Source organism: Equus quagga, chromosome 21, assembly GCF_021613505.1.
Source record: "Equus quagga isolate Etosha38 chromosome 21, UCLA_HA_Equagga_1.0, whole genome shotgun sequence".
NCBI classification, from domain to species: Eukaryota; Metazoa; Chordata; class Mammalia; order Perissodactyla; family Equidae; genus Equus; species Equus quagga.
This window is the reverse complement of record NC_060287.1, coordinates 25,401,252-25,416,095: the sequence shown is the minus strand read 5'-3', so window position 1 is coordinate 25,416,095 and position 14,844 is coordinate 25,401,252. Positions and strand designations below refer to the sequence as shown.

The following is a 14,844-nucleotide window of genomic DNA, read 5'->3' as shown; positions in this document are numbered from 1 at the left end:
AAAATAAAATAAAATAAAGAGAAAGCACTCTTTTATTTTTGCACTCCATAAAAACACCTGAATATATTTAGCAACCTCTGCAATTCCACTGCATTGTAGATAGGGGGGCATCCCAAAAAGGAGAGAGCGGGACAGTGTGTGTGTGTGCATGTGTGTGTGTGTGTGTGTGTGTGTGTGGAAGGACTGAATCTGTCTAGACAAAAATAATAGCTAGGTAGGTTATAGGAAAGAATTTTATAAGACTAAACAAAATGAATTCTATTTCCAAAATAGAGCTGTCTTATGAAAGATATTTCTTTTCACATTATGTAGTTAACCCTATAAGAGTTGTGAGTAGCTACTTCCAGAGATGAAGTCCTGCTGGGAATTCAAATCGCCACTCTTAAAGGCTCATACAGGCTTTCCGAGTTCCTGGGCAGTTTTCCAGTTAAGGCCCAGGGTACCACCCATTGCACCTTTTCTTCACCTGCTGAGAATGTTCAACAGTAGGCTCCCATCAGGGCTCCATGGGATGGGGAGGACCCTGACAGTCTGGAATGCAGGCCAAATGCAGGAGGGCACGTACTTTTACGATTGAGGGCACTTAGGCATTCTGGAAACATCTAAGCTGTGTCCCAGCACCTTTTACCTCTAAACCCTGATGCATCATTATCGTTAAGTTCTGAAGTCATTCTGTGGAAATGAGGCTGTGGCGAGGCCCATTCAGAGGGCAGCCATGGATGGAGAAGGATGGGATCCCTCTGCACACGGGGACGTCTGGTAATACCTGCCGCAAACCGCCTGGCCTCTGCCTTGAGTCACCGCGCTGGGACAGTGGGATGGTCCTGGCTGCAAGCTTTGGGTGGTAGCACCTCCACCTTACATTGTACAGTGATTTCTACTTTTCAAGTTCTTCTCACACTCACTGTCTGTAAAATAACCCTGGGAAGCATGCAGAACTGGCCTTATCCCTTTCTTCTCTCTTCTTTTCCCCATCAGAGGAAGACACGTCTAAGGAAACATGGTCAGTAACAGACCAAGTTGAGAGTGTAGCCTGACAGCTCATTCAGGACTCTGCCCACTGTGTGCAGGCACCAGTACCCACAGCCAGGCAAGTTCTGTCTTTAGATGGAATAATGCAAGCAGGGCCATGTGAGCACCTGTGGCTAATTGAAACACTTCCATTTTTTTTATAGCAGAAGAGGAAAATGTATCTATATGGCAAGAAGAATAATTTTCTAGAAGAAGCTTCTAGGTTATTGTAGGGCATTTCTATGTCTGAGGTACGACTGGGCAGTCTCACATACCTCATTTAAAAATGTCTTAGAGGGACTTCATGACGTCAGAGACAACGCACAGCTGGGTGAGGTGTTATTTACAGAAATAGCAGCTGTTTATTTGGTCTTTTAAGCTCTCATGAGGATGAGTTGACTCACTCTGGTTGTTAGGAGAACCCAGCGGACCAGATGATGATCCTGCTTTCAGGTATTTTGAATTTTTATTTGTTTCAGCTCTGTAAGAATGGACATTTTTGCTTTGGGGCCAACTAGTCTATTTACTGGCAAATAGGAACTGATAAAATGTAGGTTAGAAACTGGTTTCACATCTTAAATGCAATAACCAAATTTTAGAGATTTAAACAAGTTGAGTGGGAACCAGTCATTTTACAAACAGGATACTAGACTAACTGATTTAGACTTAGAAAAAGAGTTTTATCTTCCATTCAATTTACCATTTTTCTATAGCCTCTCTGTGAACTAAAGTTGTTTTTTTTTAAACAGAACTTTTGGTCATAGCGGTTCTGAAAAGAACAAAGATGTTAAAAATTGGCTTTTTAATTTTTCTGTTTAAATCTTCATTTGTAACATCTCTCTGCCTTCAACCAACTGCTGGCTTTAGGTACAGGGTATTTCAAAAGAAAATGAAAAGAGAAATATTTTAAGTCTACTCCTTCTAGAATAATCTGTCGCAGAGTTTTTACTTAGCACATGGTACCTATATTAACTAACCGTCTTCTCTATCAATCATTCTAAGCTCAACAAAGTCCCTTTGAACAGTAGGTGTGTTTACAAGCATCATGCAAAATGATGCCTGGTTCTTTTCAATGTCATTTAAGAATCTGTAGATTTGATAGGATGCCAACAGCCCTCAGAAGTATTAGGCAACGAATGCCTTAGGAGTTCCCTGTGTCACGATCGTGAACTAATGTATCTTAATGTTCTTTGAAGTCTCCAAACATGGTGAGTTTGGAAGAGCTGGCTGAAAAGTTGTGTAACTAATATCTAAGGCCCAGCTGTATTTTTGTTGCCCGAAATTCTTTCTTTCATTTTTTGCAAGAGAGACTGAACCAGCTTCTACACTTGACTCAGACACCAATGAGTTGTATTAACCTGGAAATTCACTTAATTCCTCTGAGACTTTGTTTTCTAATCTGTAGAGTGGGTTTGGCATAGTAGACATCAACGGTTGTTTTCAAAGCTATTAAATTAGTCTATTAAATTGTCACATTCTCTACTGTGATGTTCTATACAACAGTGGCTCACAAAGTGAGAACCTTACAGCTAAGGATTACAAATCTAAAGAGAACCTGCTTTCATACTTAAAAGCTTTTTCTTTTCTCTCAAAACTCATTCTATAATAAGATTTTCAGGTGCTTCTTTTTTCTTAATTTAACCTAGATATGTGACTGAATTCCTTCATATATGAATATATTTCTCCACTGTGTTATGAACACCATAAATTAACACACTGTCTGTGAATTTCAGAAATATTACCTGGCCATTATTTCTTTCTGCCTTCAAGCTGAGCATAGATTATCTGTTCTTGGCAAAGCAGGGGCCCATTCAAACAGGTTGGTTAAAATAACAGTGATAAAAGGATTGACAATAACTGATTATTTTTATTTCTCAGCTGGTTGTTTGGGTGTGAGTTTGCTGTCTTGTCAGAGATTATGCCAATTTTTGGAAGAGAATGTCAGTGTTACAAAGACATGAAAACACCTCTGATGTTCTTGTAAGAGGTGCACACACTTTCTCTGGCCATACTCATTTCTTGATAGACTGATCTGTTAAATTGGCTGAGGGCCATGTCCTTCTAGCCTTCTCCTGACATATTCATCTTGCTTTGGAAATTACCACCCTCTTAGTGCTGAGAGCAAAGACCATGTTATAATAGCAAGATTGCCTCTTAGAGGCTCATACTACGAAGATCAAGTTCAAGGTTGCCAAGTGCTTAACCATATTGCTATTCACACCTCTTGATTCGACTCTTAAACTTACAAAAATAGCTTTTTGGAGCAGTTTTAGGTTCACAGCAAAATCGATGGGAAGGTACAGAGATTTCCCATATACCTCCTGCCCCCACACATGTATTGTCTCTTCCTTTATCAACATCCCCCACCTCAGTGGTACATTTGTTATAATTGATGAACCTACAGTGACACATCCTAATCACCCAAAGTCCGTAGTTTACATTAGGGTTCACTCTTGATGTTGTATATTCTATGGGTTTGGACAAATGTATAATGACATAAACCCTTCATTATAGTATTACCCAGAGTATTTTCACTGCCCTAGAAATCCTCTGTGTTCTGCCTATTTATCCCTCCCCCTCCCCCACCTTCTGGCAACCACTGATCTTTTTACTGTCTCTATAGTTTTGCCTAGAATGTCATAAAGTTAGAATCATACAGTATGTAGCCTTTTCAGATTGGTCTGTTTCACTTAGTAATATGCATTTCAGATTCTTCCATGTCTTTTTGTGGCTTCATAGCTCATTTCTTTTTAGTATTGAATGATATTCCACGGTCCGGCTGTACCACAGTTTATTTACCCATTCTCCTACTGAAGGACATCTTAGTTGCTTCCGAGTTTTGGCAATTACGAATAAAGCTGCTACGAACACCCGCATGCGGGGTTTTGTGTGGACATACATTTTCAACTCCTTTGGGTAAATACCAAGAAGGATGATGGCTGGATCGTATAGTAAAAGTATGTTTAGTTTTGTAAGAAACTGCCAAACTCTCTTCCAAAGTGGCTGTACCATTTTGCATTCCCACCAGCCATCAATGAGAGTTCCTGTTGTTCCACATCCTTGTCAGCGTTTGGAGTTGTCACGGGTCCAGATTCTGGCCATTCTAGACTCTTAAACTTTTTAAGCAGTGACGTGGCTGTTAGAAATGTTTTGTGGAATTTTCACTGTGTGTCTTGTATGCCAAGAAAGAGATTTGTGCTCTCAAGTATCTTAAAATGGACTCTGGAAGCAAGTACCTTTGAGCCTCCAACCTTGAGGAAGTTATTTCAACTTTCTGAGCCTCAGTTTCCTCCTCTAGAAAATGCGACAACAATAGCACCTACCTTATAAGTTCTTGTGAGAAAATATGTGCGGAACAGTGCTTATAAGTATATACTATTATGATTATAAAGATATTGATCATTATTTTTACTATTGAGAAGCAAATCACATTCTTCTTTCTGATGGAGGCATAGAATCACAGGATTTTAGGGTTCTAAGGGCCCTTAAAGGTTAGCTAGCCCAACCTCTTGGCCAATGCCCGAATCTCCTACGATAGCAATGTTAAGAAGTGGAACAAACCTGGAGAGCTGAACACAGCCCACCACTGGGTGGGCAAATTCACCCTGGCTGAGGAATCTGAAATACCAGGTCTCCAAAATCTGATGTCTTAAAAGCAGATCACAAAGTGCCTGGTGTTTATTGTACATCAAGATTTATCAAAAATCTAGACCAATCTGCTCAAGCATAGATGATTTAGTGGTTTTGGCAACATGAATAATTCAGCTGCCCTCCAAGTATTTGGAGAAATCAAACTAGAAAATGGAAATTCTATAAAAGTTCTAAGGAACAGGGCAGAAATATTCCCACCCCACCCTTACAGTCTCCCCTCTGAGAGCGGAAAGAGGGACCAAGTTTTAAACGCAGCTTAGCTCCTATAATTGATAATTCTGCATGTTTTCCCAGAAGATGGAATATTTCTTTCCATTTCTCTATTTTCACTTCACATATTCTGTGTCCAGAATCTTTTTGATTCCCTGGAATTTTCTGTAAGAAACCCAGATATTCTAGCAATAATTCTCAAACCTCACAGAATCCTCTAAAAATAACTTGAGGAAAAGAATTGAACCCAAGTGGTCCAATACTTGAAGGAAACTGGTGTAAAAACAATGATATTGTCAAATGAAAAAGAACTTACTCCAGTCTACAAGATTCGCTACAAGTGTCTATAAATCCACAAGCACAGGATACTTCTGTTGTCTGGAGGAATTTTCCCTCCAACGTTTTCAGAATTATGTAACATGAAAATTCATTTTAAACTAGTAATGTGGTAAGAGTATTGTGACTCTGGAATGTAACTTCATCTTCATTTCTGGAAGTTTCTTTTGAGGGTTGGGTACTACTAAGGCGTGTGTGTGTGTGTGTTTTATGTAGGATCATCCAAAGTAAGCTAATGTGTATTTCCATCATTACCCATGGGTTTGGAAGGTTTTAAAGCCGTTCTGTGCAAACTGCAATAAATCCCGCACAGACTCAGAGAAGGAGCTGCTAAGCAGAAGGATCTGCTCCAGCATTTTAACAGATGAGTACAGTGGGGCTCAGTGAGGCTCAATAGGCAGGCTACAGTCATACAATCAGAAAGACAGAATGTGGCTCCTGCTCTGGGTCTTCAGCGCAATTCTAGATTTGCTCCCATCCACTCTTACACTTTCTCCTCCCCAGGACATAGCCACCCCCCATATCTGAGCATTATTTTAAATTCATCTTCTCCCCTCCTCTTCCACATTGAAAGCATCACCTACACCTGTAGACTCCACGGCCACAACATACACAACAGATCCCTCCAGATCTGCCCATCCCCATTCCTGTCAGTAGAGGGCATCTTCCCATCCTGTGCCATTGCAAGTGATTTCTGCCTGGGGATCGTACTCCGTTCTTTTCTCCTTAATACTCTTTCTCCATAGAGGAGCCAGAGTGATCTTTTTAACAGGCTTAAAGTCTTCCAAAGGCTTTTCTTCCCACCTACTATAAAATCTCCAGGCTGGGCTGGCTTATCCAGTCACCCAAGGTGCAGCCAGGCCTGGCTCTCAGACCTCTGTCCGCCATCCTCTCCCTTCCCTTCTTCACTCCTGACGACAGGCCTTGTGTGTGCTCCTCAAGCACGTCAAGATGCTTCCCCTCTCAGGCCTTTTCACCAGCTCTTATGTCTTTCTGGAATGTTCTCTCTTCATAGAACTTCACATAGATAATTTTTTTTTTGATTGGCTGTAGCTTAATATCACCTCTTTTCAGTCCACTTACTATAAAATAGCCTCTCAGTCACTTTCTATCACATCACTCTATTTTGCTTCTCAATATAGCTTATATATTTTATAAACTATATTTACCACACATATATTCCTTTTTTGAAAACATCTATTATCTGTTTTTCTCCTTCATATTGCATGTATGGTAGTGAGCAAGGTCATTGCTTGTCTTATTCACCTCTGCGTTCTCTGTGCCCAGCAATACTTGTGAATGAATGCAGGCTGGTGCTATGTCTAATTTTTCTTATCTCACAGCATCACACTTTCTTGCTATCATCCGGCTTAATGAAAGGACAGGGGTTCACGCAATGGCGAGGAATGGACTCTGAAGCCAGATATGCAGGGCTCCAGTCCAAGCTCAGCTACTCACTAGCTGGGCTGCTTTAGACAAGTTAATTCCTTGGAAACTCAATTTCCTCCTCTGTAAGACAGATAGGCTAATAATAGTATCCACCTCATGGAGTTGTTGAGACAATAAAATGTGTAAACCTGGTAACATTGATAAAATACACAGAACCTTGTCTGCCACAGAGTAAGCCCCATGTCAATGCCAGTCCTTCCTCCTGTAGGATGTGTCTATATTATTCATATCCACACAGTTTTGTTATATATATAAAACATGACATTTATTACTTATTATATATGTCTACATTATATATATAGTGTTAGCTGTTTTTATCATTCTCGTATTTGATACAGTAGCAAATAAAATGTGTTACAAGATTTGTGAAATGCCAAATACTAAATGTCAGCCACTCCTCCCTCTCTCCATTTCCCCTCCTTCCCCCTGCCCCCTTCCTCCCTCTCTATTTTAAATAGCTTTTATTTATTTGTTGTAAGAGCACTCAACATGAGATCCAGCTTCGCAACAAATTTTTAAGCTCACAGGGCAGTATTGTTAACTACAGGCACGATGCCGTACAGCAGATCTGTAGAGCTCGCTCTTCTGCTGTAACTGAACTTTATGTAACATTTTTGACGAAGTAAACAGCCGCAGTAGAACATGCTGTTACGACAAACGTCCTGGAGGTGGCAGCAGAGGTCTAAGGTTTGGAAAACGCTCCAGGGTTCTTGTAGACACGATACGTGATTTGAAGGGGGTGGGAAGGGTTATCCCATGGGCCTGTTTTTGTATTTTAAAATTCCCTTTCATTATTATTATTGCTGGGAAGGGGTGTGTCTGGATATTTCGGGAAGCTGCTCCAATGCAAATGATATCTGGGAAGCGGGAGCCAGTTATTATTCATTAAAACCTCAGACAAAATGAGAGCGTTAGTGCATAATAGGATGCAAGGAAGTTGAAGCCTTGGTGGAGGCCACAAAGAGGGTGAGAAGCAGGAAGAGAAGGACTTGGGTCTGCGCGGGCATGTCCCTTGGCTCCAGGACTCCTTGATCTGTAGGGAGGGGCACAGCCAGGGGAAATCAGAGCTGAACCGTCTAAATGGGAGGCGTGGGGAGCAGAGCAGGATCCCTCTCGTCCGGGTCTAAGGCGGTGAACGCCTGGAACAGCCTCATCCATAAGCTTTAAATAGCATGTAGATTCTACAATGTCTATGCGTACAAATCGGATTCTCTGTATCTGTTAGCGATCAGGGAAGTAATAAATGGGTAAAAGGAGACCTGGAACACTGTCAAGGGTTGGGATAGTCCCTCTCCAACGGACTATACAGTGCATGTAACAGGACTAAAGTGAAATACTTTGTATAGACCACCAGATGACAGTATTGCCCCACAAAATGCTACACCAACCGGTTCCCTCTTGTAAGCTCAGTCAACCGCCTACAGTCACATGTGTTTCCCATTTGTGGCAGTAATTGAAATTATGCTTATAAGGAGCAATTATTCTTTATTTGCACTTTTTCCATAAATGAATAATACTCTTGTTGCTGTTAATAGCAGCTGCTTTAGGTATACTTAAGTTATTATCTTGGGAAGATGGGAGTCTAAAAGTTGTGTTGTCTGTGACTCTATGCATTTACTGATTCAAAATTATCAGTGAAAAAAACTAAGTGGTGTGTGAGTTGACGTATAATATCCCCATGGGCAGAATATAGCAGCTGCTGCAAAATCGCAACAGAAAAACAATATAAAACTGTTCAGATCATAATTTATTTTTTGCTTTGCAGCCTATGGATTTTTCCTGAAAGCATAAAACAAAATGGTAACCATAAATGTACAAAATGTAAACCATATTTTGTATAAAATAGCTCTCTGTGGATGCATTGATGTTGTTGAAGAATTTGAAAAGGGGATTATCAAATAAGATCATGTATGCAAAATGCCTAGCAAAAGCCTCACAAATAGCTGGAATCATAATAATTGGAGGCTCTTGTTCCATTTATCAAGAAGCAGTAATAGATTAAGGAATAAGGTCAATACTCCTTTACTAGCGTGTCACAGGAACAGCCAGACAGTGAAATACCAGGCTGTTGCTTTAGTGGAAACATCATGGGGTGAGCTGTCTGCTCTGCGTCCCTAGCTGACTATGTCAGGGCCTGAAAAACAACTTAGGGTTCTCTCCTTCAACAGATGCTGTGGGCCAAAGTGTTCAGCAATGAAGCATTAATACCTTTTGAGGGTAGAGCATCCACGTTTTTCTATTTTACTTAATTTGGATTATATCTCCAGTGCAAATTTGAAAGAAAACTTCAGGGGACAGTTTTAGCTGGGATCTGGCGTCTGGTTTCTTTGGGAGCCTCAGAGCAATAGGACTTTTGGTAACCATGGTGACATTGCAGCTTCAAGACTCTATTGGACAATACAGGACATAGCTGGCAAAGATGAATGGCCTTAATGGCGGGGATCGTTCAGCTTTCACCATCTTCTTGTTTTAGACTCCTTCCTCCTCCTGTTAGGCACAGATGGGGTGAATTCTTTAATTAAGCAAGATATCTTGTTTGGACAAATTTAGACTCTATTTATTAACTGAGGGTTTTTTTTCTCCCTTCCTTCCTTTCTTCCTTCCTCCTCCCTTCCCACTCTCTCCCTCCTTCCCCTTTTTCTTTCTTGGCATCCTAATGCCTTGCTTCTTACTGTATTCAATTCATTCTAGGTCCAAACCTTAGAAGCACGTACTTTATTTAACTTGTCTCCTGTTATGAGCTGAATTGTGTCCTCCCCTTACCCCGTTCATATATTGAAGTCCTAAGCCCCGTATCTCAGAATGTAAGTGTATTTGGAGATGGGCCTCTAAAAAGGTAATTAAGGTTAAATGAGGTCATTAGGGTGGATCCTAAACTAATGACTGGTGTCCTTACAAGAAGAAATTGGGGCACAGACAGACACAGAGGAAGGACCATGTGAGGACACAGCGAGAAGGTGGGCGTCTGCAAGCCAAGGAGAAATCAACCCGGCCAACGCCTTAACTTTGGACTTCCAGCCTCCAGACTATGAGACAATAGTTTTCTGTTGTTTAAGCCTCCCAATCTGTAATACTTTGTTATAGCAGCCCTTGCAAACTAATAGATCCTCTTAGATTCTTACCTTTTTGAAAAAATATGAAACACTTCAGGAATTTGTACCTCATCCTTGCACGGGCGCCATGCTCATCTTGTCTGTATGTTCAGTTTTAGTGTATGTGCTCCTGAAATAAGTACTTCTCTTAGATTCTTTAACCCTCAAATACCGAAGTTTTTTTTAAAAAGTTGGCTTCCCTAGACTTCAGGTCTCCTCTCTGCCGTTGCCACACCCCACCGTTGCAGCACACTTGGCATTTGCCTGAGTGTGAGCACAGAGTGAGTCACAGCATTTCTGACCAGTTTTGTGGCACTTCTAACAGGTCCGGCACACTAAGTCATTTTCACGTGGAATATCACCATGCATACATCAGCACGATCAGGAAACAGAACAAACTTAAAATGGTGGCGTGTGGGCAAGGAAGAAAGCAGACCATGACGAAAGAGAAAATTTTGGTCTAAAACGCTTTAGAGCTTTTGTGCTGGCAAAACTTTTCTCCCTCAATCGGTTGGTCACGTATCTACAGAGCTCATTAAAATTCCCGCGTTTGGATGAAAATATTGAAATACTGCAGATGGCAGCATGACATTACACATGATTATTTTAGAGCAAAACCACTGTGTACTGTCCTCCTTTAGTATTTCTTTTTTCCTTTTTCTTTTTTCCTAGTGGGCAGATTACTGGAACCTTTATAAAATGATTATTTATGGTGAAAACTTGGAAAAGCGATTATGCCTGTTTTTCAAGTTCACTCCCATGGCCTGTGCTACAAAGTTCCAATCAGTAACATCCCTTTGCAGAGCCTTCAGGCGAATACATTGTTATTCTAACTCCCTACCTGGAGGATCCCAACATTAGATGTAAACATATTTTGAAATTAAATCTCTGAGATGTCCCCAACCTTCTTTCAAGTCCCTAAAGATAAGCTCACCAAACGTTAGCAAAGAAATAATTATTCTCAGAACTTAAGGCAACAAAGCGATGAGACTGTGAGCTGCCATTCAGAGTGAGACACATGTGCTACTGTGACAAATGGACAGACACAGTTCAATGTCTCCCCCATTCATTTTCTAACCAGAAAAAATTGCTTCCGGGAACTCCAGTAATGAGTGTTTTCAGCAAAACCTAAAACTCTAAACCAGGGATCAGCAAACTCTTTCTCTTCAGGTCCAGGCAGTAAATATTTTCAGCTTTTTGGGCCATGTGGTCTCTATCACAGCTCTGCTGCTGTACCCAGAAGGCGGCAGCAGAAGATACATACACCAGTAGGCGTGGCTGTGTTCCAATAAAACTTATTTACAAAAGCAGGCGGGCAGATGTGCGCATAGGCCATAGTTTGCCAGCGTCTGCTCTGACCCTGGGCTTGCTGTCCCTCTGAGGAAGATTCTTCTGCCTGTATTAGATTTCAACTCTTCTATAGCCATTTTGCCCTCCCTCATCTTTCTTTTTTTCCTTCAATGCTCCACTTTACACACATATTTCACGCATGGTCTTGTGTCATCTTTTTTGGAGGTAAAATGTTGGGTTGGGTGGAGTAGGGAACTGACTCTTGAGCTTGACATTGGAGACGAGTCTAGTCAGAATGTTGGCCTGGATATATCTCATTTTTTTCTTATTTCTTCCCGTGGGGCCCATCTGGCTTGGTCTCAACCTTAGGAATTAGAGTTTAGACTTCAGACTGTACTTGGGTCAGAACTGGCCCAGTAAGTGTGAAGGTCATGGAGCAAATGCTCTTCAAGTACCTTAGAAGTAAAGTGTGCATCTCTTAAGCAAACAGCCACCTTAGGGAGTAAATTACATTAGTAATTATATTAGACGTCATGTGCATATGCATGTAGGAACAGTGCCCTGTATGTAATGAAGTGCATTAAACAATTCTCAAAAAGGTGATGTATTTATTATTATGTTTATCAATAGTCAGGTCCCACAGATGCTAATTCCAAATACAGTTCTCTCAAGGCAGATGTCTAATCTCTAGTTGAAGATGCTCCAGATGTAGATGATGATGATGAGTTTGTATAAATCAGCAAACAAGAGCTCCCCAAGGCCACCTTAAGGCAGACCTGAGACCTAGTTGGCCCCAGACTCTTTTGTTTCTTGAAGGGATTCCCACGAAGGGGATTGATTCAGTAGATTGTTTCCCACCTATTTAGACTAGAGCAGACCCCAGAAGAGTAGAGTGAATCATTTCCAGGAATTCTCCATGGTAAACTTCTTCTGTGGCAGGTAGAGATGGAAGGATGCTTTTGATAGCTTCTGGCCTCACTTTAATTCTAAGCTTATAAGAACATTATAAGAAAGATGCTCTTGAGCACGAAACTGAAGCTAGTTAAGGATATCTCTTCTGTCACACAAAATCCACTGAGACTACTCTTGATATACTTTGTATGGATTAATTCATGAATAAACTCCATCACCAGCATGTGGACTATGATGCTCATTGACTGCAAAGTCTGTGGTTGGTTTTCAAACTTTAACCTGGGGTCATTTGAATTCCCGTTTCATGCCAGCTCTCGTAGGGAAGGCATTCCAGAGGCTTACCTATATACAAGGAAGGACCTTGTCTATTTTCATCTTTCTTGCCAGTTTGGAAATCTTATTGCGTGGTTTGAGTTGCAGAAATACACAAAACTAAATAGACAAACCTGCTTCATGGAATAGCCTTGGAAGTGTGGTTGCTAAGATATAGATAGGCTTTATGTAGGGAGAATTTCCATTATAAGTATGCTCAAAGGACCAGAAAAGTGAATTCACATGAAAAACATACATTGGGTGCTTGGAAAGTATGCTTTCTATAGACAGGGTGTGTAAAACCATATCAAGGGAATTCTCCAGAGGAAGACTTGAGAATTTGCTCAAGACCTTGGGATGAAAAGTACTACTAACTTGTTTTAATTATTGGCCAAAACTTGACGGAAAAAGGAAAAAATTCCGCAGATCATACAAAGTGGACTTTTTTTCTCATGCTCCACAGAGGTTTTTTGGGAAACATTTTCCGTTTCCACCCTTATTTGGCAAGCTTTGAATATGGATGTTCACTGCATACCTAAAGATCTTTCATATTTTCTAGAACTTGCTGTCCAATGTGGTAGCCACTAGCTCCATGTTGCTATTAAGCACTTAAAATGTGGCTACTGTGATTGAGGAACTGAATTTTTAATTTTATTGAATTTCAGTTAATTTGAATTTAAATAAGTCGTGTGACTTTTGGCCACCTCATTGGGACTGCACAGATATAGAACATTTCCATCATCATAGGTCTCGTCATTTAGACCACACCCTGTTCTAGACTAAATTTTTGCTCACCGGGTTGTTTTTAATAGTGAAGACTTAGTTTTCCACCAACTGACAAGTTCACAAAAGAATGCTATGGAGACGACAACTCAACTCCCATTTTGTTCACACCTTTTTAAGATTTGCTCAAACTTCTTTTCACCCCTCTATTCTCAGTAATTCTTTTTATTTTTATCGGTAGCATTTTATATTTAGTTCCTTCAAATGTTATTAAATCCAAATATACTAATTTCAGGAAACGCTTCTTTAATTAGTTGTGCTTGAAATGTCCTCACTAATCCTTACTGTAATAACTGAATGGCCAATTTCATGCTCTCAGTGGGAAAAACAAAAAAAGAGAAAGACCTGTTTTCTTTATTCATGCCAAACAGGAAAATGCTGTGGTTTAGCAATAGAAAATTAAGAGGGAGGAAGCTTTTTAGGTCTTCAAAATGGAGTAAAAAACACAAACGTCAACTTACCTTGCTCCTCTCCCTAATTTCTCAGAAGAATATCTGTGAATACGTAACTTTGGCTTTTTTAGGGTCTCACTTTAAGTACACGTTAGCTTCAGGAAACAGGGATCTTTATTTTTTAATCATGGTTTACAACATAACGTACATGTTTCAGGATGCGGCTCATGTTCTCAAAATGGTCATATACCGTCAAAATGGTCATTTTCTGATAATTCTATCAGGAAAAACTATTTGAAAGCAAAATGCCCTCAGGGTGCAATTCCCCCGAGGGCACCAGTCATGTCTGTTTTGTCCCCATGGTAAACCCATGGGCCCCCAAAATGCCTGTGCTGTTGCTGGCTCTATGGAATGGATATATTTAAATGTGAGAGCCAGGTCAGGTAATATTATTAGGGGGTGAGAAATGTTATAACTACAGAAATGTTGGGGATCAAGGCCGTCTCTGTATGATTTTCCTGGGCCCTAAGCCCTGCTGGGGTCCACACAGCAACTTGGAATAAGTAGCCCTGAGCGTAGGGAGCCAGGTTCCTTGTCTCTCCATGTGACTATTTCCTGTGCCACAGAAAGGGTCTTGAAAGGCAGACCCTGGTGTCAAGAGACTGACAGACTGAACTGTCCTGGTGGGCATTTACACTTTTGAGAGGGGAGTGATTCCCTAGGTCCGCATCACCACTCAGTTTCCCATTCCCTTCCCTTTGTCTTGTCTCATCCTTACATTGTCAGAAAAATACATCAGCAACACTGCACCCCACTCGAAAGATTGCCAACACCTCCAAATAATAGTGATCAACATATTTAATAGACTTCAGCTGTCTTTTTGGGAGATCTGGCAACAAATTTAACTGAACCAAAAGTCAGATTTTTAAAAAGGAACACTGCTTTATTGCTTAAATGTGGAAATAATACAGACCACCAGCTAAGCTAATGGTTTTTTGAGAAAAAAACTTAAATGTGTCTGTTACTACTTCAATAGCACATACATAAATGGAAGGTGACAAAAATGACTTGTATTCATAAAGGGGCTCATATTTGCCGGCAAGTTACTGCTGTTCTGAACCTTCCACCTGCAACAATGATCTGATCGTCACCTGAAGGAGCCACTGAAAGACAGTCCACAGACCCTTCAATAGCGCTGTCGTGAAATAAATAAAAACACAGCGCAATTCAACTTTTCCGTGTCTTCCTCTAGCCTGCTCTTGACTTGTGTTTCTCCCTGAATGTGATTCTTTATTTTCTGCTTCCCTTTCACCCTTCTTGGAGGCTGGGGTATATTGCTGGCTAGACTCCAATCAGCAATGGAAACTTCTGAGAGTTCTGGCAGACCCGGCCTGTGAAGTTATGCA

The 14,844-nt window shown here is 40.7% G+C and overlaps 1 long non-coding RNA gene and 1 other non-coding gene across 5 annotated transcripts in view; one reads left to right on the top strand and one right to left on the bottom strand.

The window, feature by feature from the left end:
- Positions 1-1,336: 1,336 nt before the first annotated feature.
- Positions 1,337-14,844, top strand: part of LOC124231499 (uncharacterized) — a 63,942-nt gene continuing 50,434 nt past the window's right edge. For all 4 annotated transcript variants that reach the window (XR_006886574.1, XR_006886572.1, XR_006886575.1 and 1 more), the window contains exon 1: positions 1,337-1,464. This is a non-coding gene — a long non-coding RNA (uncharacterized LOC124231499). The remainder of the gene's footprint in view (positions 1,465-14,844) is intronic.
- Positions 9,788-9,892, bottom strand: LOC124231574 (U6 spliceosomal RNA). The gene has a single exon (XR_006886601.1). It is a non-coding gene; the product is annotated as a U6 spliceosomal RNA (small nuclear RNA).